General features: G+C 40.4%; 1 non-coding gene across 1 annotated transcript; it reads right to left on the bottom strand.

Moving 5' to 3' along the window:
- Positions 1-10,492: 10,492 nt before the first annotated feature.
- Positions 10,493-10,599, bottom strand: LOC141602850 (small nucleolar RNA R71). Its single transcript, XR_012524757.1, has one exon. It is a non-coding gene; the product is annotated as a small nucleolar RNA R71 (small nucleolar RNA).
- Positions 10,600-24,660: the final 14,061 nt, after the last annotated feature.

Raw genomic sequence — 24,660 nt, 5'->3', positions numbered from 1 at the left:
ACCAACTAGTTATGAATTGATCATTGACTCTTTGTGACACCCCCATACTCCAAGTGCCTTACCAAGACCACTTAAGGTATGAGAACGCCACCATCTCGGTTACCCGAGGTGATAGGCTATCGCACACCTATGCAAAGATAATATTTATACCCTAGCAAAACAAATGAATGTAGTACGTAGGGGTCGAACCACAGAGAGACCGGAGTTGTTAATTAGTTGTTATGGGTTGAATTCTATCGAGGTCGGTTACGTTTGATTGATTGGTTTGTTGATTAGAAAATAATAAACTATATGATAAAAGGAGTCTAGGGAAGTCGGGTCACAAATTCAAATTATGTAAATGCTTAAATTAAACATAGGAGTTAATGAAACGTTAATTGTTTAGACTTAGAGACACCCACCTTACGGCATTAGTGTCAACCATAGACCGGGTCCTAGAGAAACTCTCGCCCATGACTAGGTCGTCCTACTACACATGCTTAGTCTAATTCAATTCAGTGTCTCTCGACTTTAGAACGAATGAACAAACTTAATCGATGAATAAGGCCTTTAAACAAAGATTAAACATTAAGGTGCAAACATATGATAGAAACAATTAGACAATATTATATCATCCTAATTTAACATTTTAAAAATACTTTTTATGCATGGCTCCCTTCATTCCCTAGACAAAAGAAACTATTCTAACATAATGTAAATGCAAACTAAACTAATGACAAATAAAATGATGAACAACATAATGAAAATAGAATAAGAATTACCTTGAAATGAAAATGTAAATGGAAATAGAAGAACAATGAAACTAGAAAAAACTTGAAATGTAACTTGGAATTATACTTGAAATGGAATTGTAATGTAATTGCTAAAAGGAAATGTAAACAAACTAAACTAAACTAAGCTAATCTAAACTAACTACTAAAATTTAGAGAGAATTTAGATGGAAAAATATGTGTATGAGAATGGTGTCTAAAAAGTTGAAGTCTACGCCCCTTATATAGGAAATAAGGGAATAAAATTTGTAGAGGAATTCCAAAATGGCATCCTAAGCACACTCTTAATTTTCCTTCAATTCTTGAGTAATTGCCAAGAGGAATCCCATTCAAATCCTTAATGCTGCTTTAATCACTTGGTTAAATGTGATATTAGCATCCAAAGCTTCACTAAGCATCCAAAGTTTCCACCTTAATTGGACTTCAAATCTTGGGCTTGACTTTGCATAAGACCTTATTTTACATTTCTCAAATTAATCCATCACTTTATCCATGCAAATCCATGTACATCTTCCATGTTGGTCCATCATCTCTTCTTTAGCTTAGCTCATGCTTCTAGTATTTGTACTTGAGTAGAATTGGGCTCATTTTAGCTCATTTTCCTACAAAACATGAGAAAACATACAAATGAAACTAGAAAGCAAATATTAGCTCATAAACACTAAAGGTAGTGCATAATACATATAAAATGGAGCTAAATAATGGGGTAAATATGTATAAATTATGGACTTATCAAACTCCCCCAAGCTAAACCCTTGCTTGTCCCTAAGTAAGAAACCATATCCCATCAATTGCAATATCCCAAACAAGCTAAGCATAATGATTTAAAAACCCGAAACAACATGGACAAGGAATAAAGCAAAACATGGATAAGATTTAAACGACAGCGTAGCATGGAAAACTCGAAATGAACCTTTAAGCCCTTGCACGATCTTTTGACTTATGGACTGTCACGGGGCACTCAAACTCTTTTGATATGAAAGGACAATTTTGTGAATAAACACTCAACTATCCTCGACTTATAATAATGTGCCCGCAATCTAATATGGTAATCAATCAAAACTAGTAAGCCAAAACAATCAAATGCAAGCATGATAAAGGAGCCAAATGGGTAGGAAGAAGGCAATATGTAATGGGTAAGAAAGGGGGACAAATGAATAATGAATTGTGGAGTTAATGTCAAGCTAGCAACAACCAAGTGTAAGGATGCTCAATCCCAATTCTAACCCAAGTTTGCAATTTTAATCATAAGAAAACTCTCCAAAGTATATGAATAATGTATGAAAGTTTTTCACATCTTCTTCTTCTCTTTTTTTTTTCATTTCAATTCATGCTTCTTTTTTTTCATGTTTTTTCATTCCCTTTTTTTTTTCTTTCTTTTCATTCTCATTTTTTCATCATTTTTATCATCTTTCTTTTTCACTTTTTTTTTCTTTTTCTTTGAGCATTAAGACCAAGCTCACATGATTTTCCAAACTTCGAAACAAAGCCCAATTGAGCACCCAAACAAGATCAAACAAAGCTACTAGCTCAACAAGGGTATGCAATTTCAATGATGTAGCTAGGGATAAATGTTTATAAAGGGGGTCAAAAAGACAATTATATCTTGTGAATGGCTCCAAAATGCTATAACAAATGAACGCATGCTTACAAAGAAATGACATGAGAACCATACTTGTGCGTTTTGATGAAACACACATCATAAGGAGACACCTACACTCACCTAAGAGAGAGACCGGATATGGATGCATTGGTCTAAAGAGGCTCTACCTTACCAATTTGTAGCTTGCCAATAGTCAAGATCAAGCCTATTCGGTTCATTTGCCATCTCCCACCTACTATGTTAAGACATCCCATGTATGCAAAATCCATCAAATAAGAATAAATCATTAGCTTAAGCAATCATTAGGATATGCGAGAGGGTATAAGTAGGAAAAGCAAAGAATTAGAAGCAAAAATTCACACAAATTTTTCAAAAATTCTCACTAAATCTATACTAACTAAATGCAAACTAACTAATATGCGAATGCAATCTCCTCCCAAGCTAAACACAACATTGTCCTCAATGTGCCAACAATTAAATTACCCAACTAAACCATAAAAATGGCACAAAGCACATAAACAAGAAGGACAAGAGGTCATATTTAATGGGTTGCGAGAAATAAACTAAAATGCAAAACAAAGAAAACTTACTAGAGTAGCGAGCCTCCCCCAAGCTAGCATGTATTCGGGGGACTCTTCCATTCATCACAAATTCAAGAAAAGGGCCGAAATTGAAAATTTGAAGAAGGAATGATGTTTGCAAGTGATTAGGCAATTTTCAAAAAAAAAAAAAAAGAAAAAAAAAATTTCGGAAAAAGTTGCGTCCCCGATCGGGGTTGACCATATCTTGATGTATTCGACTTTTTCCGCATTTCTTTTAGCTCCTCCGTTCTTGAAAGTGTAATACTCCGTATTTATAAGTCTTGGGGTACTCTATCGAGTAGCCCTTACTCTGTCGAGTAAGGGTAAGTTGCGAAATAAAATAGTTTCTGACCTGTTGGGTACTCGATCGAGTAGCTGGGGTACTCGATCGAGTAAGGGGGTACTCGATCGAGTACCTTGGGTACTCGATCGAGTGTCCGGTTTTACGGGGAGTTTTCTCGAATTTTGTTAATTATGCGATTAAGGTATTTAAACATAGTCGTCATTGTTTTAAATCACTTTTACAAAACCTAAAACCCTGTTTAAGAGAGAAAGCAACCAGTTCATCTTCCTAATCGCATTCTTAGCAATTCCCGAGTTCGAGACTCGGTTCTTGTCGTTATTCGTGTTGTTGAGTTCCTTGCGTCGAGGGTAAGCTTTTAATACAATTTTTATAATGTTTTGTTAAGGTTGGTTAAACCCTAATTTAGAGATTGGGGGTTTTGTGTGTAGTATGTGATGTGTAGCCTCTATGTGTTATATGATAGGAGGAGGGTTCGTAGAAGAGGCTTTTGACTCACCGTTGATACCGTCTGATCTCGTTGTGCTTTCCAGTAGGATTTCCTACTCGCATTAGTCCCATAATGGGGTATTGGTGATGTGCTGTATTTGGTTGTTTGATATGATGATTATACTGTGTTTGTGGTTGTGATTGTTCTTGATTGGTTCTCGAGATGCGTTCTCGGCTGAGTGGGGTCACTTGCGGGAGTGACTTCACGCCCTAGTCTCGCCCTTCGTGGAACCCGCCACGGAAGGGGATGTGCACATTAATGGGACAGGGTTATCGCTCGGTATGATGAGCGGGGCTTAGGTGGGAACGGCCGCGCGGTCCCCCACCGGTGGGTCGGTCCAAAGGACGATCGGATTGAGATGATGGGAATTGGTTGGTGGTGTGTGTGTGTGTGTGTGTGTGATGATTCAATTTGTCTGTTTATCTTATTATTGTTGTCTATATTGATTGTGTGATTAGTACTGACCCCGGTGTTGTTTTGTAAACCTGCGGTGATCCATTCGGGGATGGTGAGCAGATATTGAGCAGGTATTGAGATGAGTACTGGGATAGCTGGGATGCCACGACATGATGATAGGAGTCTTCCGCTGTAGCCTTTAGTTTATTTACATTTCGATTAGACAAATCGGTTTGAATAATGTATCGTACTTTGGTTTGGTTTTGAGGATTGTATTTATTCATTAAACTATTTATAATAAACGTTGTTTCTTTATTGTTGTTTGATTATCATTGCCTCGGGTAACCGAGATGGTAATGTCTTCATACCTGAGTGGTCCTGGTAAGGCACTTGGAGTATGGGGGTGTTACAAATGGTATCAGAGCGACGATCCTGAAACCTGTAACCAATGAACTTAATGAACATAGGGAGTCAATTAAAATGAACCCGGGGTAAAATTTGTAGGAGCTAGTGCAAAGGCTTGGGAGACGTCCTAAAGTCGCAAGGGTCGCCCTACAACTTTGAACCGGTCACATGGGGGAAGTGTTTGTCGAGTTGTATGTGTGTTTGGTTAACTTGTTTACAAATGTGATGGAATGTGTTGATTGTTGGATGTTCGAAGTTGGAAGTTGAGAAGGTGAAAGAAAAGTGATGATATATAGAAACTGTTGATGAAATGATAACATGTTGAATGTTTTACAACGTGGCAATTAATAGCATGATGAAATGATCTCGTAGATATAGAAAAGATGTGTAGCATGATTGTTATGATATAATATGTGATTTATAAAGTTTAACATGTTAGCATATGACGTAACATGCGGGTAGCTCTTACGAATTAGTGTTACTCGATCGAGTGGGACTGACTCGATCGGGTGGGTTTTTGGCGATTTTGAGTCCAGAATCGAGTTTTGGGGCACTCGATCGAGTAACTAGGGTACTCGATCGAGTATGGGGTCACTCGATCGAGTAGCCTAGATATTCGATCGAGTAGGTAAGAGATCTGAAGGTCTGTTTGGGTCTGAAGTTTGGGTACTCGATCGAGTACGTGGGGCACTCGATCGAGTAGCCCGTTACTCGATCGAGTGGGTTTGGGAACTCGATCGAGTAGGTTCTGGGGGTCGCGTCTTCGTGTTTTGAAGTTAGTACGTATGTTCATATCTACCCCTTTTCTTATATATGTATAGTTTCAAGATGCCGCCCAAGAGAACTGCTTTGTACGCGAGAGCTGAGCTTATGACCGTGGATGACATCGTTAAGATGTTAGAGCACCAGGATGCTCTTACTGAGACCCTAAAGAAAGTGAATGAGGACAAGAATAAGGATAAGGAGAAGGAGGTTGATCATTCAAAAATCAGCCTTTACATTGCGAGGTTTAACCCGAAGGAATACAAGGGGGTTGGGGAGCCTAATCTGCTTGATAGTTGGCTGAGAGAGATGGAGAACATCTTAGACTTGGTTCATTGTCCCGATGAGATGAGAGTGGAACAGTGCGTTCTATCCGAGGGAGGCGCATGCAAGTGGTGGGATTAAGTGAAGGTGAGTGCTAAGGAGATATACACCAACCAAGGCTTACCCGCTATACCTTGGGAGGAGTTTCGTAGGGGGGTCGTGAGGAAGGAGTTCGTAGCGGAGCATGTAAGGAGTAAGTTGAGGGAAGAGTTTGATAAGTTTAAGATGACCACCGAGATGTCGGTGAGCCGAGTACTACGGGCAGTTCAATGAGAAGTCCAGGTATCTTTGAGGATATGGGTTTGAGTGAGGAGAACCTGGCATTGAGGTTTGAAAGAGGGTTGACTACCACGATTATGGATAAGTTACCCGTGGGGATCCTTACGATGTTAAGGAAGCTTATGAGAGGGGCCGGGAGAGCGGAGAGGTTGGTGGAGATGGCTCGGAGAGATCCGGTGGTGAGAAGAGGAAGTCTGAGAGTGAGGGTGGTGGCCAATCGAACCACAAGAAAGGCAACCACAATCGCCTCTAAGGGATTTTCTTCCTGGTCCGGGTTTAGTGCTGGGGCTTCCTTTGGGCGTGGCCGTGGGAGTGTGAGTAATAGTTGGGGAGTGATTTGCTTTGGTTGTGGTGGTGTAGGCCACAAGAGACATGAGTGCACGAGTGCACCGGATCTTTTCGAGACTCCGCACAGAGCTTCGCGAGCAACAGACCGGGCCGGATCATGGCCAAACCGGGAAGTCAGAGTTACCAGAGTGGAGGCAACCGCAACGGCGGTAATTCTTATCAGAAAACACCGACGAACAACAACAACAATCAAGGGTCGGGTGCTAAGCCGACCGCATCACAAGATCTTGTCCGGGAGGTGGGCGTAAGACCAAAGGCAAGTTATTCATGATGGAGAAGAAAGCAAATGAGGAAGATGTGCATGTTATCACCGGTACATTCCTTGTTAATGGTGTTCCTACCTTTGTTTTGTTTGATTCGGGGGCTTCTCAGTCGTTTGTGTCTTCGAGTCATGTTAGACAGTTGGGTTTGAGAGTATATGAGTCTGTTAGTGAGCAAGTTTTCATACCTTCGGGTGAGTCTGTATCGTGTGGGAGATTGTTTAGGGATGTATCTTTGATAGTTGGGCAAGTTGATTTCCCTGTAGACTTGCTAGAGTTTCCTTTTAACGGTTTTGAGATGATAGTTGGGATGGATTGGTTAGGAAAGTATAAAGCTAAGATAGACTGTCATCAAAAGAAAGTGTCCTTAAGAGGTCCAAAGGGTGTTAGTGTGTCTTACCGTGGGTTTCTAGTCAAACCCAAAGTTAAGTTGATTGCAAATTTGTTACCTTGAAGTCTTATCTGAGGAAGGGATGTCCTTTGATCTTGTGCCACGTGAGAGATGACCGGATAGAGATTCCGACGAGTTGATGAGATACCAAATGGTGGGAGAGTTTGCAGATGTTTTTCCGGAGGAGATTCCGGGGTTGCCACCGAAGAGGGAGATAGATTTCACCGTTGAGTTGAAGCCAGGGACGGGGCCAATCTCTAAGGCACCGTACCGTATGGGTCCTAAGGAGATGGAGGAGCTTAGGAAGCAGTTGGATGATTTGATAGAGAAGGGATACATTAGACCAAGTGTATCGCCTTGGGGAGCACCAGTTCTTTTCGTGAAGAAGAAAGATGGGAGCTTGAGGTTGTGCATAGATTACAGGAGTCCGAACCGTGTGACGATAAAGAACAAGTATCCTTTGCCAAGGATAGATGACCTGTTTGATCGCTTGAGCGGTGCAACATCTTTTCTAAGATTGACTTGAGGTCGGGTACCATCGGTGAAGATTAGAGAGGTGGACATACCAAAGACAGCTTTCACGTCAAGGTATGGCCATTATGAGTATGTGGTGATGCCGTTTGGGTTGTCTAATGCGCCAGGTGTTTATGGATTTGATGAATAGAATCTTGAGACGTTCTTGGACCAGTTTGTAGTAGTGTTTATCGATGATATCTTAGTCTACTCTAAGACTAAGGAGGAGCATGAGGAGCATCTGAGGATCGTGTTGCAGACTTTGAGGGATCATGAGTTGTATGCTAAGCTGTCCAAGTGTGAGTTCTGGTTAGAGAAAGTTGCTTTTCTGGGGCATGTGATCTCTAAAGATGGGGTAGCTGTGGATCCGGCGAAGATCGAGGCAGTGACAAAGTGGGAAGCACCGAAGAATGTTGCTGAGGTTAGGAGTTTCTTGGGTTTAGCTGGATACTACAGACGGTTCGTGAAAGATTTCTCAAAGATAGCTAGACCGATGACAGCGTTGATGAGGAAAGAGAACAGGTTTCGTTGGGATGAGAGTTGTGAGACGGCGTTCCAAACATTAAAGGAGCGTTTGACCACAGCTCCTGTCCTCGCATTGTGATGTGACCATAATTGGCGCATATTTAGCCCCCGAATTACCATTGTTTCCATGCTTTTTAGTGCCTATTTGGGTCATTTCTTATCTTTAGTTCTTTGTTTTGCATATTCTTTGAGATTTTGATCCCTTGGTAGGAAAGGAGTAAGAATCTTGCATTTTCATGGCAAAACGAGGCTAAATTGATCGTATTCAATGACCAAGCATCAAGGAGAGACAAGACTAGAAGGCCTTTGTACATAGCATAGTAGAAGAGCAATGTTGAGAAAAGGATCCTTGAGTCCCCAAGGAAATCCCCAAGGAATTCATGAAGAAAAAGGAAGAAAAGAAGAAGAATTGACGCTGCCAGACAATCCGAACGGATTGTATACAATCCGCCCGTCCGTCCAGCCCAATCCGAGCGTCCCTCAAAGTAATCCGCTCGGATTCCCCCTCGCCAATCCGAGCGTCTTGCCCAAGAATCCGCTCGGATTCCTCAGCCCAGATCCGGCCGTCCCGACTCCCATCCGCACGGATTTCAAGATGCAAAGACGTTTTCGTTCTTCAAGCTACGATTAGAGAAGCCCTTCTCTCGAAAAATACCGAGTCTCCTTGCTCAACTTAAAAAGTGTAATTACTAGTTTAGCCCTTAGTTAACCCTAATGCATCCTCCCTAATTTTCACTATAAATACCCCATTAGTCTAATTAGAGGAGCATGTTCTTCTTATCAATAATTAGTGTAGTTAATATCAATCAAATCTCTCTTCAATATTGTAATCAAATATTAATCAAGTTTTAATCCAAGTTTTAGTTCTTTAATCTCTCTCTTGTTCTTCATTTATTTTGGGTAATTAGAAGATTATTGGGTTTATTGGGAGATTGACAACCTTCCATCAATCATCAAGTTCTTCTATTATTCTTTGCATTATTATTTTGGAATCATTAGTAGGTATAATCTCTTAATCCCTTTTTAATTATTGTTAATTACTTTCATTTATTCATCATGTTTCATTATGTTAGTATGATTGACAACCTTTCTAGCATGATCAATATGATAATGAGTGAGTAGTCTCTTAGCTAGGGTTTAATGGGTGATTAGGGAAACCAACATGGGGAATGATTCATGCTTAAATTAATATGCTTTCATAATCTTATTTGCTTGCTTGTTTTGATCTTAATACATGCACATGTTATATTTGATGAAATGCTAAGCCTATGAATCCTTGCATTTACTATCATCTTCTATCTTTTCAATGAGACTTGTAAGACATAACCCAACTCGAGTCTTGTTAGACCATGCATGTGTTGAGTAGGAAAGATTAAGTCGACTTGTAGGTGTTGTACAATCTAATCGATTCGGCTCCGGGACCCAAACTTTCCTAGGATTGTAAGATATAACCCAACTCAATCCATCACAACAATAATTGCTTGCTTATAACTTGAGAACATGTTTGTATGATCATATCCCATGATTCCCCTATGAACCCATGACACCCTAGTGCCTTTAATCAATTGTTTACACCCCTTATTTTATTCATCTTGCTAGTTTATTTTCATTGTTATTTTAGTTTAGTGACCTTCTACATCAACCCAATTTGTGACACCCCTAGACACTACTAGTTACAATAGAATTCTCATTTCAATACCCGTCCCTTGGGATCCGACCTTTACTTGCCTCTTTACTAATTGTAGAGTTGTTTGTGAAGTATAAATTGTGTTTTGTATCGACCATTGACCAACGACCACATATGCTTAATTGTGCACACCAAATGGCTCCGATAAAAAATGGCGTCGTTGCCGGGGACGGTGTTTAATTGATTTAAGCTTTCTTTTATTGTTATTAGTTGTGTCTTTTTCACCTTGGGGAAGTAAAACTCCTCAAGGTTCGTTCTAATTGTTTTCGAGTTGTTTGATATTTTGCATGTCTAGAAGGTTACAAAGAGATTTGTTACCTTTTGACCGTGAAATCGAAAGAACCTTGACGAATAATAGGAGACTTGTTAGGAGGAATTTGGGAGGTGTTGGTGAAGTTGTTCAACCCACTAGTGAGTTTGTCAATCCTTTCGCAATAGAAGGAGAAGAAAACCCATTAAACAATATCCCACAAAATCCACCTACAATGCCTAAATTCTCGTCACACTCTATACCCACCGAGGAGGATCTACCAAATGGTACTCCTACCCCACAACATCTCACCGGTAACTTTATTGCCAAGTCCGCCTTCATCCAACTAGTTGAGAGGAGCCAATTCGGGGGAATGCCTAGTGAGGACCCTCATTCTCATATGGAAACCTTTTGCGATTATTGTGAAGCTATCTCTCAAACGGGCGTGACTCAAGACCAAATAAGATGGGTCTTATTTCCTTTTTCGTTAATCGGCACCGCAAAGCAATGGTTGAAGGGCCTTGATAAGGCCACCCTTGGAATAGATTCTTGGAAGAAGTTAGCTCTAGCTTTCTACAAAAAATTCTACCCACCGGAAAAGACTAACATGCTAAGAGCTCAAATCACGGGTTTTAAGCAAAGGGATGAAGAATCTTTGTATGAAGCTTGGGAGCGGTTCAAAGGTATTTGTCGCTCATGTCCTCACCATGGACTTAGCGAATGGTTTTTAGTGCGACAATTTTGGAATGGTTTATATGAAGATTCAAGGAACATTCTCAATATGGGATCAAATGGAATGTTCACCGAAGTTGATGACAATCAAACATGGAACAAGATTGAGGAAATGGCGGTCCATAATTCACAATATAGTAGACCTCGCAAGGCTACTAGAGGAGGAAAGTATGAAGTGGACTCCGTTACTCAATTGGGTGCTCAACTTAGTGCTCACATTGTCACAATCAACTTGAAGTTTGAACAAGCTATTGCTAGACTTGAGGAAAACTCAAAAACATCAAAGCATCATGTCAATGCCATGACGGCATCCTCATCAATCCCAAGCGGGATATGTGAGAATTGTGGAACCTTGGGTCATGACTCAAGTGAATGTAGGGGAACAACCGAACAAGTTAATGCTTTCCAAGCTTACAAAAGTGGCACCCCTTATTCAAATTTTTACAATGAAAACACCAAGTTCCATCCAAATCTCTCATACAAAAGCCAAAATGTTCAAAACCCTCAAACAACATACACTCCACCACCCATGAGAAATCAAAATCAAAGACCCTTTTACAATCAAAACCAAGGCTACCAAAATCAAAATCCATACAATCACCAAAATGACCAAGGTTTTGATGTCCAAAAAGCGGTCCTCCAAATGCAAAAGAATCAACAAGAATTTTTCACTCAAATGCAAAAAGATAGCCAAGCAAAAGACACCACCATCAACAACATTCTAGCTCACACCAAGATGTTGGAAACACAATTGACCCAACTAGCATCTTCAAGCTCACAAAGACAAAAGTGGCAATTACCACCTCAAAGTAATCCCCCTAGACATGAAACGGTTAGTGCCATTCACTTGAGAAGTGGTACAAGATATGAAGCACCGAAGGATCAAGTTGAGAATGAAGTTGTGAGAGCTAGTGAGAATGAAGTTGTGGTGCAAGGTCCCAAAGAAGGGGAATCATCAAAAGAAGAAAGTTCAAAGAAAAATGAAGACAAAGCCAAAGAAAAGGAGCCCATTGTGATTAGACTTCCTTTTCCAAGTCGTCAAGCCAAGCCCAAATTTGATGATCAACTTGGAAAGTTCATGGAGATTGTGAAGAACTTAGAAGTCTCAATTCCTTTCACGGAATTAATCAATCACGTTCCAGCTATGCAAAGTACATGAAAGATATCCTCACAAAGAAGAAGTCGATCCGGAAACTTGAGACTATCGCCTTCACTAAGGTGAGTAGTGCAATACTTCAAGGGAGTTCACCTCCAAAGTTAAAGGATCCGGGAAGCTTCTCAATACCGTGTACCATTGGCGACACGACGATCAACAAAGCCTTATGTGATCTAGGGGCTAGTGTGAGTGTCATGCCGTACTCGGTAAGTAAAAGGTTGGGAATGGGAGAGCTTAAATGCACCAATATTACTCTTCAAATGGCCGATAGATCGATGAAGACACCATTAGGGATATGGGAAGATGTCCCCGTGCGAATTGGGAAGTTTTTCATCCCGGTGGACTTTGTCATTGTTGATATGGAGGAAGATTCCAACATTCCAATCATCTTAGGAAGACCTTTCCTACACACCGCGGGTGCGGTGATTGATGTGAAACATGGAGAGCTCACTCTAGAAGTGGGAGATGAAAGCATAACTTTTAATCTTGACAAGACCATGAGAGCTCCTCGTTTGCATGAGCCATGTTTCATGATTGATCACTATAGCCGGAGGGATGAAAGGAAGAAATCGGAACTCCAATGGAGGAAGAAAGTTGAAGATGCTCCATTCAAAGAGCAAGTGAATTGTGACAAGGAGAGCTTGCAAAGCTCATCAAAATCAACCAAGGAAGAAGATGATGGCCTCATTGGCCAAGAGAAGAAATTGGGAGAGTTGTCTCCATCTAAGCAAGAGATTTTCAATGATCAACTCAATGAAGTTTATGGTCTTTGGGATGACGAATTTGAAGGGATCTTTAATCCCTACATTGGGCATGCCATCGATCATGATCAACAACAAGGGCCACGATCTATTGAGGACCTCTACCACAACAATGAACAAGCTTTTGATTACTTTTTCAAGGTGTTGAGCAACATCAACAACACCTTGAACATGCCCCCTTGACATCTCATCAAGAATGAGAGTTTGGTGGAGTCCTCCCTAAACCACCACTTGTAAATATTTCTAACTCCCTAACTTACTTTTCAATTTTTGTATTGCATTTTTGTTATTTTTGGATTTTATTTACTTTGATCAAAATAATTGTCATGAAAAGAGAGAAGTGAGGGAGGGATTAACAATTTTAATTGATGTGTAGTGCTTTACCTTAGTGTGGGGATGGCAATTGCCTAGGCTATTCATGCCTTAGTAGTGCCCCCACAATGAAGAACACAAGTTTTGAAAGAAAGAAAGAAAGAATGATAAGGGAATGCGTTTGTGCACGGATGGAACTGAATCCGTGTACACAAGGACCAATCCGAGCGGATTCCTGATAATCCGCCCGTCTGAAGAAGATCCGAGCGTCCTGCTGAGAAGACGCCCGTCTTGGGCTGAGCTGAAATTGCAAAATTCTTGACTGTCAAAGAATCCGAGCGGATTTCTGGAAAGACGCCCGTCTCACAGAATCCGTCCGTCTTTTGGAAAAGACGCCCGTCTTTGCAGCTGAGAAAAACAAAGAAAAATCTCTGGACTAGAATCCGTCCGTCCTGCACGAAATCCGCCCGTCCCATCACAGAAGAATCCGAGCGGATTCCCCAGAATCCGCCCGTCTCTAGGCGGGATTTTGAAAATTTTGAAGCTGTAGAATCCGCACGGATTGCGCCCAATCCGCACGGATTGTCCCTGCGTCTTGAAAAATCTCGACTTCTTTATAACCCATCCCACCTTCATTCATTCATTCATTCATTCACAAACACTACCCACAACATCAAAACCCTCATCCTCTCCCTTTCAAAAACAAAAACCCTCAACAAAATCCACCAAAATCAAATCAAACCATCCTTCAAACAACAAATCAATCACTCCATCTTCAACAACAATCAAAACCAAGCACAAATTCTTCAACCTTTGAGTCGATTTTTGTTCTCATAAAGGCAAAGCCTTTCACCTTCAAATCGATTTGGGCATTCTACAAATTGAAGATTTTTGACTCTTTACTTGGTTAGTTCATCAAATGGCAAGAACAAAGGCACCAAAAGCAAAGGCTCTCTCTCAAAGGCAAAAAGCTCTACAAGCAAAGAAAGCTTTGTCAATGGTGGTATCAACACCAAACTTGGAAGTGCAACCACAACAACAACAAACTTCTATGGGAGCATCACCTTCTACTCCGGTAATCGATCAACTCTTGCATTATCCGGAGGTAACTTTCATTTCCGATACCCATAGAAATACATTTGTCAAGTTTGCTATGAAACAAATTCAATCCACCAAATTCATATGTGAAGATGCTTTAGAGAAATTAGGTGTTCTTGAACAAACAAAAGCCTTTTTCAATGCCATGGGTTTGAAGAAATTATTTGAAATGAAGGAAGTAACATACCCCTCCCTTGTCTTGGAATTCTTAAGTTCTTTAAAAGTGACAAAAGTTGAGAATAGGGAAAATATTGAGTTTCGTCTAGCTAACACTAGTAGACGCATTACCTTTCCGGAATTGGGTGAAATTTTGGGTCTTAGCGATGAACATAAATATTATAAGCAATATGGGAAGTATGACCCCGAGCCTCTTTGGGAGGCAATCTCCGGGAAGAAATTTGAAGATTTTCATGCTTGTCGTTCTCTTTTGGTCCATCATCCGGGCATAAGAGTATGGCACAAAGTTGTGGGAAATACCATAATTGCTAGGAAAGACACCAATCATTTCACGGGACTCGATTTTATTCTCCTTGAATCAACTTTGAATATTGGAAGAATTCACACCAAGCCTTACAATTCTTTGAGGCTATTGGTTGATAGATGGCTTCATGTTGATAGTGGGAAGAAGGGTACAACCGTTATTGTTAATGGCGGCCTAGTCACGGTCCTAGCCAAGCACTTTGATCCTAATTTCAATAAGGATAACAAGTACAAGGCAAAGGAAGGTGGCCATCTTATTGATATGTCCATCATGATTAACAAGTTTAAGTGGGTTGCTCACAATCCCCTTGACACCAAATTTGGGTGGCTTACTAGTGAGGCTCGATCATTCACTTTACCCGCGAAGATTTGCCGTCTTAGTGTCCACCGGACCAACTATTTACTTCCCCTATCCGAAGAAGCCGAGTACATCATTCAACAACAAAAGGGTGATCATGAAACTCCCTCCTCTTCCATTGTTATACCGCCTTACCCCTTTGTGTATGAAGAGTTCAAACCGCAAGGAGTTGAAATCGGGAAAGACTATGTCACTCTTCTTATGCAAGCCATGCACAAGCAAGCTTATGAAGATCGGAAGAATGCTTATTTGGCTCAATATCCTCCCCTCTTACATCTAGCTAGGCAAGGACTCCTTGATCCATCTTGTCCTTTGCCTAGTTGGGCGGATAGAGAAGCCTTATTTCCGGGTGCATCTAGGGACATGGTGGAAGACAATGAGGTTGTTGGAAATGGTGAAGAAATTGATGATAATATTGAGGAAGAAGCAAGTGGAGATGAAGAAAGAGATGGTGAAGATAATGATGAAGATGATGATGAAGAAAGTGATGAAGAAAGTGCCAAGGAAAGTGGCAATGTGACCACTTCTCATGAGGGAAGTGGTGATGATGATAGCATGATGGAAGACTAGCCTTGGAGACTCCTACTCTCCCATGGTTTGTCTATATCTCTTTGTATTTTATTTCATTTTGATCATTGTTGGTTTAGTCCTAGCAACATCAAAGGACTCACACCTCGGTTCCATTGAGGTGTTCTTTATTGTTCCCATTTTTGAAAATCCAAAATGACAATCTAGTTTCATGCATAGCATAGTGTGTGCATGAACTATACCCATGCTTTGACATTAGCAATAGTGTCTTATTTGGTTTGGGGAAGTTAATGCATACACAACGGGAGGTAATCTAAATTATCCTCTCCGTCATAACAAAAACCATGCATCATGTAGTATAACTTAGTGTAGAATTGCATTTAGTATAGAAATCATGCATCATCTTTGCATAATTTCCATCATTTTGGCCATTGAGGACAATGCCCATATTAGTGTGGGGATGGGAATTCTAACACTTAACTTTTATTCAAAAACCCATAAAAATTGAAAAATTTCAAAAATCATAAAAATTGAAAAATTGAAAAACCAAAAACAAGTTCATTTCCTTTGTATATATTGTCTTGTATATATTGTGTTTGTTTATCCTTGTTCACTTTGATTGACTACGCCACATCCGAGACATGAGGATATTGAAGACCGCATGGTATGATCTTTCCAATCTCCTTTTTCCTCTTTATGTTAATGACTATGTGGCTTTATTTTGATTGATGCGGTAAAAACAATGTGAACTTAGGATTGCATTTAGTTTATATGCCATATTAGTTGGTAGAATCATATGCATTAGGATGTTTATATGCTAGTTGCATCATGGCATGTAGTTGCATGTTAGAAAAATTTTGTGAAACCGTCTACTTGGGAAGCTTGACAAGTGTACATAGGCCCTAGTAGATGCTTTTTATTCTTAAGACTTTGCTTGATAGAATGCTTGTAAAACACCCTAGGATGTGTCATGCTAGTATCCTTTGACCCATGGTTTAAGGCCGAGTCAAGAGTACCTTGTGGTGTGATAACTCCTTGGCTACCGTTTATTCCAAGGTGACCCTTGAAACCATGCATACTTCCATCATTCATCCATGTTCTACCACATTTTTGTCAACAAAAGGGAATGGGCACAAAAAGAAATCAATTTGAGTTTAATGAAATGAAAAGTGAAAGAAAGTTTGCAAAATGCATCAAAAGAAAAGAGGAGCAAAAATAGAACTCCTAAGCTTCAAATACAAGGCACCCTCGTTACTAATTGGGGTGACTTTGAAAATGTTCAAAAAGAAATGCAAAAAAAGTTGTCAAGTATTGAAATGCCAAAAATCAAAAAGAAATGGCAAGAAAGTATTCTCAAATGTCAAATGCCAATGAAATTGGGGGGAAAAACAAAAATGAAAGCAAACTCCCAAAGTGAAACTCAAATATCTATTGATCCCTTTATCCATCGTATCCATTTTTGTGCATGGTAGAGAGGGGACGACCCTTCTTCTTGTCTAGGCAAGAGGGGGAATTCCGCGATCCTCCAGTGTTTCTAACACCATAGGGAGTCTACTCTTGACAAAAGCATTTAACGATTGAGGACAAAGGTACCCTAGCTTGACACATTTTGGAGGTGATTTATTGGTATCCTTCTAGGCTTAGTAGTTTGAATAAATTGCATCTATGAAGGATTGTGTACCCTTGAATTGCTTCCCTTGTAGATAATTTCCGCCACTTAGATGAGGAAAGTGGCTATTCTTTTTGTAGATGCATCCATTATGTGATTTTTGTGTGCTTAATGTTTGGATGTGTCGCCATTTTGGCAAGACCCACCTTGCCTTGCAAGAAGGCATCCTACCTCATGGTTGTCTTGTTGTGAGTTGAAGGGGCGGAGTGAGACCCGCTAATTGTCTCATATCGGCTATTATTATTAGGTTAGGTTAGTATTGGTCCTAGTCTTTGTCACCTCTTTACTCGGGACGAGCAAAGGTTCGGTTTGGGGATATTTGATGTGACCATAATTGGCGCATATTTAGCCCCCGAATTACCATTGTTTCCATGCTTTTTAGTGCCTATTTGGGTCATTTCTTATCTTTAGTTCTTTGTTTTGCATATTCTTTGAGATTTTGATCCCTTGGTAGGAAAGGAGTAAGAATCTTGCATTTTCATGGCAAAACGAGGCTAAATTGATCGTATTCAATGACCAAGCATCAAGGAGAGACAAGACTAGAAGGCCTTTGTACATAGCATAGTAGAAGAGCAATGTTGAGAAAAGGATCCTTGAGTCCCCAAGGAAATCCCCAAGGAATTCATGAAGAAAAAGGAAGAAAAGAAGAAGAATTGACGCTGCCAGACAATCCGAACGGATTGTATACAATCCGCCCGTCCGTCCAGCCCAATCCGAGCGTCCCTCAAAGGAATCCGCTCGGATTCCCCCTCGCCAATCCGAGCGTCTTGCCCAAGAATCCGCTCGGATTCCTCACCAGATCCGGCCGTCCGACTCCCATCCGCACGGATTTCATGCGACACGTTTTCGTTCTTCAAGCTACGATTAGAGAAGCCCTTCTCTCAGAAAATACCGAAGTCTCCTTGCTCAACTTAAAAAGTGTAATTACTAGTTTAGCCCTTAGTTAACCCTAATGCATCCTCCCTAATTTTCACTATAAATACCCCATTAGTCTAATTAGAGGAGCATGTTCTTCTTATCAATAATTAGTGTAGTTAATATCAATCAAATCTCTCTTCAATATTGTAATCAAATATTAATCAAGTTTTAATCCAAGTTTTAGTTCTTTAATCTCTCTCTTGTTCTTCATTTATTTTGGGTAATTAGAAGATTATTGGGTTTATTGGGAGATTGACAACCTTCCATCAATCATCAAGTTCTTCTATTATTCTTTGCATTATTATTTTGGAATCATTAGTAGGTATAATCTCTTAATCCCTTTTTAATTATTGTTAATTACTTTCATTTATTCATCATGTTTCATTATGTTAGTATGATTGACAACCTTTCTAGCATGATCAATATGATAATGAGTGAGTAGTCTCTTAGCTAGGGTTTAATGGGTGATTAGGGAAACCAACATGGGGAATGATTCATGCTTAAATTAATATGCTTTCATAATCTTATTTGCTTGCTTGTTTTGATCTTAATACATGCACATGTTATATTTGATGAAATGCTAAGCCTATGAATCCTTGCATTTACTATCATCTTCTATCTTTTCAATGAGACTTGTAAGACATAACCCAACTCGAGTCTTGTTAGACCATGCATGTGTTGAGTAGGAAAGATTAAGTCGACTTGTAGGTGTTGTACAATCTAATCGATTCGGCTCCGGGACCCAAACTTTCCTAGGATTGTAAGATATAACCCAACTCAATCCATCACAACAATAATTGCTTGCTTATAACTTGAGAACATGTTTGTATGATCATATCCCATGATTCCCCTATGAACCCATGACACCCTAGTGCCTTTAATCAATTGTTTACACCCCTTATTTTATTCATCTTGCTAGTTTATTTTCATTGTTATTTTAGTTTAGTAACCTTCTACATCAACCCAATTTGTGACACCCCTAGACACTACTAGTTACAATAGAATTCTCATTTCAATACCCGTCCCTTGGGATCCGACCTTTACTTGCCTCTTTACTAATTGTAGAGTTGTTTGTGAAGTATAAATTGTGTTTTGTATCGACCATTGACCAACGACCACATATGCTTAATTGTGCACACCAAATGGCTCCGATCACATTGCCTGAAGGGAGCGAGAATTTCGAGGTTTATACAGATGCCTCGAAGAATGGGCTGGGATGTGTGTTGATGCAGAATGGTAAAGTGATTGCCTATGCTTCTAGGCAGTTGAAGCCTTATGAGGAGAACTACCCTACTCATGATCTGGAGTTGGGTGCAGTGGTGTTTGCTCTCAAGATTTGGAGACATTACCTTTATGAAGCAATCTTTAAGGTATTTTCTGATCACAAGAGTCTTAAGTACATCTTCACGCAGAAGGAGTTGAACATGAGACAGAGGAGGTGGATGGAGTTGATTGGCGACTACGACATGGAAATCATCTACCATGAAGGGAAGGCCAATGTTGTTGCTGATGCTTTGAGTAGGAAGAGTGTACATTCCTTGTGTACAGCTCTATCTTTGATGAGGCTGAGGGATGAGGTAGCGAGCTTTGGGATACATATGATGCGAAAAGGAGATGCCATGGGTGATATGACAAGACATCCGGAGTTTTATGATGATATTCGGGATAAGCAGGCTTTGGATCCTAAGATAGTTGAGTGGAGAGCTGGAGTAGAGAAAGGGACAGTGTCCCGGTTTTCTATTCATACAGATGGTAGTTTGAGGTTTGATGGTAGGTGGTGTGTTCCTAACGATGAGGAGTTGAAAAAGACGATCATGACAGAGGCGCATTGCACACCATATTCAGTTCATCCAAGTGGAGACAAGCTATACAAGGATTTGAAGAAAACGTTTTGGTGGCCTGGGATGAAGAAAGAGACAACTGAGTTTGTGTCCCGTTGTTTGACATCCCAGAGAGTTAAAGGGGAACAGAGAAGACCACAGGGTAACATTCAGTCTTTAGAGGTGCCGGAGTGGAAGTGGGAATCCATTTCCATGGATTTCATTGTGGGTTTGCCTAAGAGTCAACAAGGTAACAACATGATTTGGGTGATAGTGGATCGTCTGACCAAGTCAGCTCACTTTGTTCCAATGAAAGATACATGGACTAAGGCACAATTGGCTATGGCCTATCGAAAGAACGTGCTTAAGTTACATGGAGTCCCTAAGGACATAGTGTCTGACAGAGATGCGAGGTTTATATCGAGGTTTTTGGAAAGAGTTGCGGGAATCGTTGGGAACAACTTTGAAGATGAGTCTGACATTTCATCCTGCGACAGACGGGCGACGAGAGAACAATCAAGACTCTTGAGGATATGTTGCGAGCTTGTGTGATGGATTTTGGTGGTAGGCGGGAGCGAGAGGTTGGACTTGATAGAGTTTTCTTACAACAACAGCTATCACACCAGTATTGGTATGGCACCGTTTGAGGCTTTGTATGGGAGGAGATGTAGGAGTCCAATCTGTTGGGACGACAGTGCTAAGGCAGTGGTTTTAGGACCAGAGATGGTGCATGAGATGGTGGAACAGATTAAGATGATCGAGGAACGGATGAGAGCAGCCCAGGATCGACAAAAGAGTTATGCAGACCTACATCGTCGGGACATAGAGTTTCAAGTTGGGGACAAGGTTCTTCTGAAAGTGTCTCCGATGCGTGGAGTTATGAGATTTGGGAAGAAAGGCAAGCTAAGTCAGAAGTTTATAGGGCCTTATGAGATCTTAGAGCGAGTTGGGGAAGTTGCTTATCGTTTGGCTTTACCAGCTGCGTTGGAGAGAGTGCATAATGTGTTTCATGTGTCGCAGCTGCGGAAGTATGTGAGTGACCCGTCACATGTGTTGGAGGCAGAGAGCTTAGAGCTAGATGAGTCTTTATCATACCTTGAGGTGCCTAAGCAGATTCTAGACCGAAAGGTTAGAAAGACTAGGAGTGGTGAGACAGTTTTGCTTAAGATCCTTTGGTCTAACCACGAGACCGAGGAAGCTACATGGGAGCCAGAGGAAGCTATGAAAGAGCGTTACCCTTTCCTTTTTGATCAGGTATGTATGGTTACGAGGACGTAACCTTGTTTCTTTTAGGGGGGTAGAAGATGATCACGAGCAGTTTTAAGAGTTTTATACCCCGTTTATATGTTGTGTCGGTATGTTTGTCGGGATGAGTTAGGGTAGTATCATGTTTTATGTTGAATTTTGTTTGACCTTCGAGTCGGGAAGCTTATGGGAGTACCTTTGTTTAGTGGTGGTTTGAACTTCGGGGACGAAGTTCCTTCTAAGGAGGGAAGACTGTAATACTCCGTATTTATAAGTCTTGGGGTACTCTATCGAGTAGCCCTTACTTTGTCGAGTAAGGGTAAGTTGCGAAATAAAATAGTTTCTGACCTGTTGGGTACTCGATCGAGTAGCTGGGGTACTCGATCGAGTAAGGGGGTACTCGATCGAGTACCTTGGGTACTCGATCGAGTGTCCGGTTTTACGGGGAGTTTTCTCGGGTTTTGTTAATTATGCGATTAAGGTATTTAAACATAGTCGTCATTGTTTTAAATCACTTTTACAAAGCCTAAAACCCTGTTTAAGAGAGAAAGCAACCAGTTCATCTTCCTAATCGCATTCTTAGCAATTCCCGGAGTTCAGACGGTCGGTTCTTGTCGTTATTCGTGTTGTTGAGTTCCTTGCGTCGAGGGTAAGCTTTTAATACAATTTTTATAATGTTTTGTTAAGTTTGGTTAAACCCTAATTTAGAGATTGGGGGTTTTGTGTGTAGTATGTGATGTGTAGCCTCTATGTGTTATATGATAGGAGGAGGGTTCGTAGAAGAGGCTTTTTGACTCAAAATTGATACCGTCTGACTGTTGTGCTTTCCAGGTAGGATTTCCTACTCAGTATTAGTCCCATAATGGGGTATTGGTGATGTGCTGTATTTGGTTGTTTGATATGATGATTATACTGTGTTTGTGGTTGTGATTGTTCTTGATTGGTTCTCGAGATGCGTTCTCGGCTGAGTGGGGTCACTTGCGGGAGTGACTTCACGCCCTAGTCTCGCCCTTCGTGGAACCCGCCACGGAAGGGGATGTGCACATTAATGGGACAGGGTTATCGCTCGGTATGATGAGCGGGGCTTAGGTGGGAACGGCTGCGGTCCCCCAGCGGCGGTAGGTCCAAAGTGGACGATCGGTATTGAGATGATGGGAATTGGTTGGTGGTGTGTGTGTGTGTGTGAGACAGTTCAGCTGTCTGTTTATCTTATTATTGTTGTCTATATTAATTGTGTGATTAGTACTGACCCCGGTGTTGTTTTGTAAACCTGCGGTGATCCATTCGGGGATGGTGAGCGGATATTGAGCGGTATTGAGATGAGTCTTGGGATAGGGGATGCCACGACATGATGATAGGAGTCTTCCGCTGTAGCCTTTAGTTTATTTACATTTCAGTTAGACAGTCAGTTTGAATAATGTATCGTACTTTGGTTTGGTTTTGAGGATTGTATTTATTCATTAAATTATTTATAATAAACGTTGTTTCTTTATTGTTGTTTGATTATCATTGCCTCGGGTAACCGAGATGGTAATGTCTTCATACCTGAGTGGTCCTGGTAAGGCACTTGGAGTATGGGGTGTTACAGAAAGTTACGACCCCGATCGGGGTCTCATGCATGGGGAAGCGTTCAATCACCTTTTCTTCATTGTTTACCTATAAATCACAAAACAAACATCGGTCAAGTCTAGTAATTTTATTTCTATTTCTACGAAAACATTAAATTTGCGTAAAATTAAAACCAAAAACAAATAAAAGTGATTTCCCGAAATGAATATTTATTGTCCTCTAAAAAGCATGTCAGTGCCCTTAGAAGTTGATCATATTCCTGCGCATGAGCAATACACAAGCATATGTAAGCAATTGATAAGATAAAAACATGATAAAGCAAAGGTAAGCGATAGGATATCTTATCAAAATGCTTATGAGAGATTTCATAGAGAACCACCGTATTACTCCACTCGTCAGTAAGAGATGGAGCATCATGCTTAAGACCATGAAACAAATTGTTAGTGCACAACATATCATCATAAACGATCTCAATTGGGTGGTATGAAAACTCTAAATGGTAGGACTTTGGGGAATTGGGGGTTTCATCCCTATTAACCTCTATGTCACATAGTCCACCATCTACTTCTAATGGGTCCACTATATCCTCCATGGAAGGATTTGTAAAGGGTTCTAAGGTCTCGGGTAAAACCTCGTCCTTTTCATTGAAAACGGGCCCAACATCGTCCACGATGGGTGTGTCATCTACTACAAGGCCAATGTCATGAGTCTCTAAATGGTCAATCGGAGTGATGTTATGGAGAATTTTAAAAGAAAAACTAGGACCATCATCATCATCTTCCAATAATTCTAAATTATTAGTTGCAAAAGACTCACATTGGGAAGGTGGAAGAGTAGAAGCTTTGATAAATCGCTCATTTCCTTCTCCCATTTCTATGAACATGTCTTTGAGCATTTTTATGATACGAGCCTCGGACGCTTGTTTCTCCAAATGATCTTGAAGAAGCATTGCACGCCTCAATTCTTCTTGACGAGCTACCTCCCGCAATTGACTTTGGCTAGCCATGAAATCAAAGAAATCCCAAAGTTCTAGCCCCATCATGTAGTAGACACTCCCATTACTCAAGTTTAGAGCTATTTCTCGGGTCTCAAAATTTATGCCATTAAGCGCGAATTGAACCATGTAATCCCCATCAAGGACATGTCCAAGAGAGAGGAGACTATCGCAAAAATGGTTGAATCGGGCAAGATAGTCATGAAAAGGCTCATCTTTGAGTTGCGGGACGAATTCGTAAATCATTATGAATAGCCAAAGCTTTATCACCTACAAAAATAGGCACTAAAACTACAAAGAAACCGTGAGATGATCTCAAGGAACAAGTGTTCCCCGAGACAAAATAAAACAAGATAAAATTCAACAACTAATAACAAACAAAACCGTCTCCCCGGCAACGGCGCCAAAAGTTGATAGGCTATCACACGCCTATGCAAAGATAATATTTATACCCTAGCAAAACAAATGAATGTAGTACGTAGGGGTCGAACCACAGAGAGACGGGAGTTGTTAATTAGTTGTTATGGGTTGATTTCTATCGAGGTCGGTTACGTTTGATTGATTGGTTTGTTGATTAGAAAATAATAAACTATATGATAAAAGGAGTCTAGGGAAGTCGGGTCACAAATGCAAATTATGTAAATGCTTAAATTAAACATAGGAGTTAATGAAACGTTAATTGTTTAGGCTTAGAGACACCCACCTTACGGCATTAGTGTCAACCATAGACCGGGTCCTAGAGAAACTCTCGTCCATGACTAGGTCGTCCTACTACATATGCTTAGTCTAATTCAATTCTGTGCCTCTTGACTTTAGAATGAATGAACAAACTTAATCGATGAATAAGGCCTTTAAACAAAGATTAAACATTAAGGTGCAAACATATGATAGAAACAATTAGACAATATTATATCATCCTAATTTAACATTTTACAAATACTTTTTATGCATGGCTCCCTTCATTCCCTAGACAAAAGAAACTATTCTAACATAATGTAAATGCAAACTAAACTAATGACAAATAAAATGATGAACAACATAATGAAAATAGAATAAGAATTACCTTGAAATGGAAATGTAAATGGAAATAGAAGAACAATGAAACTAGAAAAAACTTGAAATGTAACTTGGAATT

The sequence above is a fragment of the Silene latifolia genome, chromosome 9 (genome assembly GCF_048544455.1).
Source record: "Silene latifolia isolate original U9 population chromosome 9, ASM4854445v1, whole genome shotgun sequence".
Taxonomy (NCBI): Eukaryota; Viridiplantae; Streptophyta; class Magnoliopsida; order Caryophyllales; family Caryophyllaceae; genus Silene; species Silene latifolia.
This window is presented reverse-complemented; position numbering and strand designations above follow the sequence as displayed.